Below are 4,225 nucleotides of genomic sequence, written 5' to 3' on the forward strand. Positions count from 1 at the left end.
AGTGCTGGGGATCGCCCCCCAGACACCCCAGGGGGCTAGGAACAAGGCATTGCCCCCACAGATCCTCCAAATCCCTCCAGCCCCAAAGCCCAGCACTGACTGACTGCCAGAAACTTCCCCACTACCCCCCACAGCTCGGGGAGCTTCACCCCTTCCCCACACCCAGAGGTGAGCAGTTAGCCAGCTGATCCTGGCAGGATGCAGTGCCCACCCACCGCTGGCACCTCAGCACCCATGGGTGCACAGGAGAGCACCAGGATGAGCTGTGCACAGGTCAGAGCCTGCTCACCATGCAGCCACCCACCTTTCCCAGCTGGCACACTCTCCTGGCTGGTAGTGCCAGGGAATGGGCTCACACAACCCACCACCTACCCAAGAAGCCATCACCTGGATGTGATGCATCCATCCCAGCTTCTCCCAGATCTGGGTTTCCAGGCTGGAATGAGATGATCTCTAAGATCCCTTCCAACCCATCTCATTCTATCATTTTATGATCCCACCTGGAGTGTGGCTTCTGCAGGGACCCATGGCTGGCAGCAACCATGGAAATCCTGGCACAGCTTCAGCACAGGGTTCCCTTCAGCGGGGTGCAGTGGGCACCCACATCTGCAGGACAGGGTGCACGGAGCTGGGTCCATCCTCTCTGCTGCTCTCCTCTCCCTGCAACCCCTGGCACAGCACAGGAGGCAGCAGGGCCTGGGGCACGTGGGGCTCTGAGGATGCGCCAAGTCCTGTCTGGTCCCTGGCATGGCAGGAGGGCTGTCCCCACGGCCCAAGGCAAGGGAAAGGTGGGGACATGGCACACTTGGCTCTGCCCCAGGAGATATCTGGAGGACAGGGAGCTCCCAGGCTGCAGGGCTGCTTCTAAAATAGATAGATTAAAATAAATCACAGATGTATCTGGTCACAACCCCCTTTCTGGCACATGGACCTCTCCCTGTCACGGGGGACAGGTACTGCTCCAGTACTGCCCTGTCTGGGGGTGCAGCATCTCCCCTGTGCCCTGCTTTGATTCCCCCAGCCCTGACAGTGAGTTGTGCCCTTGGGAGAACCGCAGGCCACGAGAGCAGTGCTTGGGAGAGACATCAAGGCCAATTTGGTCCCCGGGGACTGATAGGTGCAGACAGCTCACCCTGCCCGGAGAGCCTGCACTGCTGGCAGCAGTGGGGCTGGGCACGGCAGCCCACGCCTGCCTGGAGGGGCTGGGATGGTGGGAGGGACTTTGGGAAAGAGCTGGTTGTAGATGCGGCGTGGTGAGAGCCAAGGCAGGAGAAAGGCAGCTGTGCTTGACAGCATCTGTGTCGTAGGGAAACTGAGGCAGCACAGGTGAGTGAGCAAGAGCTCTCACTAGTGCCACTGGCACTCAACCCATCCCTGCTGTGTCCAAACCAGGCTCTGTGCCCTGCACAGCTCCCAAACCATCCCCAGGGAGCAGAGGGCCAACCTGCTGCCATGGTGGGATGTGGGATCTGCTGCTTCCTCGGGCGCTGCATCCCTCAGCCGTGGGAAACCACGAGCACAAAGGGCTCGGCTCCAAAAAACCCCAGAGCTCCGGCCACAGCGGCTTCACCTCCCGGCACGGAGCCAGCGCCAAACCTGCCGCGGAAGTTGCTGCACCCTCCGGCTCCTCCTCCTCCTCGCAGTCAGGGATGAGCTGGGTCAGGGCAGGTGAGCTGCTCTGCTCAAGGGCCAGGGAGAACACACAGACCCTACACAGGTGCTTCCAGGACCTGTGTTTTGCTGTCCCCACATCGGGTGACCCATCCAGGGACTACGTCGGTATTTGTTGTCTTGGTGCTGCTCACAGGAGCTGGCACATGTTCCTTGTACAGGGATCCACAGGGATCATCCCTCACACAGAGATCATCTCTTGTACGAGGAGCATCCCTTGCACAGGGATCATCCCTCACACGGAGATCATCCCTCCTGCAATGAGCATCCCTTGCACATGGAATGTCCCTTGCATGGCTAATATCTCTTGCACTAGGAGTATCCTTTGCAGGGAGCTTTCCTTGCACAAGGATAACTCCATGCACAGGGAACTCGCCTGTGCTGCTCAACTCCCCAGACCTGCTCTGCCCCATGTCTCTGACGGCTCCACATCCCAGCCCTGGTGGGAGGAAGGTCCCTCTTGCACAAGCCAGGCCACCTGTGGCTGGAGCTGGGCTGCAAATGCTGGGCAGGATTTGTCCTGTCAAACACAGACCCCTCTCTGCCCCCATGTCACTGTGTCCACCTCACAGGGTTCCCTTCACTGCCCAGAGAGGGGATGGGCACCCCTGGGTGCTGCACTGCATTCAGCACCAGCTTCCAAGTAGGTCAGATGAGTCACCCATCAGCAATGCCCTCTGCTCCCAGTGCTGGGGACTCTGGGGACACAGCCATGCACAGAGGCAGGGACAGCCAGGGGTTGTGTTGTGGCAGAGAGGCCACCACAGCATCCCAACTCCCCCCAGTCCAGGAGGGCTGTGGCTCTGAGGGACTGGCCCCAAATCCAGCACCTGCACAACACTCCCCTCAGCTCCTTGCCCACACTGGGGTGAGGGTCCCATGGGGCACATCACTGCCAGGAGCTCTGAGACCCAGGTCCTGTGACAAGGGGCTTTGCAGCCCCCACAGCCCCGGTAGCCCCTGGCCATGGACCCAGTGCTTTGCTGGTGCTGCCGGCAGCTGAGCCCTCCCCTCGGCAGCTCCAGCCCCGTTCTTCACTGCCGGGCAGGGGGGAGGGTGGCAGGTGATGAAACCCGAGCACATTACCTGGATTTTCCTGCCAGGCCTGAAGGGCAGAACAAATGAGGGCAGATGTGAACCACCCCAGGAGACATTCCTGGTTCCAGGGCTGCTGCTGGCAGTGCCCAAAGTGCTGGTGCAGTGGTGTTACCTCCTCCTTTCCCTGTCCCACCAACTGCTTTTCCAGCAGCTACAGATCCCACTGGGATGGAAACACACAGGATAGAGCAGCTTCCTGCACAGCCCTTGCCTCTACCCCAGCACTTCTGGCACCCTCTGCTCTGCTCCTCTTCCCTGGTGCCATGGGGCTGACACAAGCCCCGAGGGGCAGCAGGACACATGGACACAACCTGCTGAGCCCTTCTGCAGCATAGCAAGGTGACAGAGAGGTGACACACTGATCCTCAGGCTGTTTATTGGCATCTCCCTCGGCTCAGCCCGGGCGCCGCGGCCCTGCCGGGCTGGTGTTGGCTCACCCATAGGCACTGCTGGGGCTTTGCTGTGCAGAGGTCCCCAAAACGGCCATGGACCCCCCTGGGCATCACCACCCTGTGCACAAAACCCCACTAAAAAAACCTCAAACCACCAGCAATGCCAAGGAGGAGCTATGAATGCCACATTGCCCCATTTGAGTCCTCACCAGAGCCCCTGGGGTGCAAAATCAGGGGGTCTCAGCACCACGTGCACCCCAGCAGGGCTCTCCTGGGGTTTAAGTCCTGGGTTCTTCTGGGGGGATGTGCTGGGCCAGGCACAAATAAGGGGAAGAATTAATTGTCCCCTGGGCTCCTAGCACAGGGGGTGCCCCCTTCTCCCAAAGGCTTTGGGGGTCCAGAGTCAAGGGGTCATGTCCAGAGGTTTTAAGATCAGCAGAGCTCCTCCTGCCCTCTGTAGCCAGGGGTCTCTGTGTCATCATTTGTCCCCAGGTCCTGGGGGAGCCACAAGTGGAAGGGCTGAGGTTTGGCATGGCAGGAGCCTGGCAGCACCCATGGGACCCCAGTGAGTCCAGCAGCAGCTCCAAAGCAGCCACAGTGGGTGCCAAGTGCAAAGTCCAGTGCACCCCAAGCCCTCCTGCCCCACCTCAGCCGAGGAGTCCATGATGCAGAAGCTTTGGCCAAAGAGGGGAGCTGGGTTTGCTCTCCAACACCAGGAATGGTGCTTGGTATCCTGCTCCAGTGCTCCTGAGACAGTGAACACCCACACAGAGCTGTGGCCACTGCCCCCGTGGCACCACTGCCCCCCTGGTGCTCTTCCTCCTCCTCCTCCTTGCTGCTCTTCTCTTTTATCTCAATTTCTTGAGGCTTTTCTTTTTTTTTCTTGGTTTTTTTTTTTCTTCTAATTGTTTTTCTCTCCTGTTTGTTTTTGCTTCTGCTTCAATATCAAACGAAAGAGGAAAACCCAGCGATGGGAGCTCTGGAGCCAGGGGCCAGGCTGCTGGGAGGGCGGTACAGGGTGCCAGGCTGGCTGCTGGGGGGGTTGCCAGGGGTCTGGGGGGTGG

The 4,225-nt window shown here is 59.8% G+C and overlaps 1 protein-coding gene across 1 annotated transcript in view; it reads right to left on the minus strand.

The window, feature by feature from the left end:
• Window positions 1-4,225, minus strand: part of LOC103799164 (protein sidekick-2-like) — a gene marked incomplete at both ends in the record, with an annotated part of 12,699 nt that overhangs the window by 586 nt on the left and 7,888 nt on the right. The window lies entirely within an intron of this gene.

This window comes from Acanthisitta chloris, unplaced genomic scaffold, assembly GCF_000695815.1.
Source record: "Acanthisitta chloris isolate BGI_N310 unplaced genomic scaffold, ASM69581v1 scaffold27273, whole genome shotgun sequence".
Classification (NCBI taxonomy): domain Eukaryota; kingdom Metazoa; phylum Chordata; class Aves; order Passeriformes; family Acanthisittidae; genus Acanthisitta; species Acanthisitta chloris.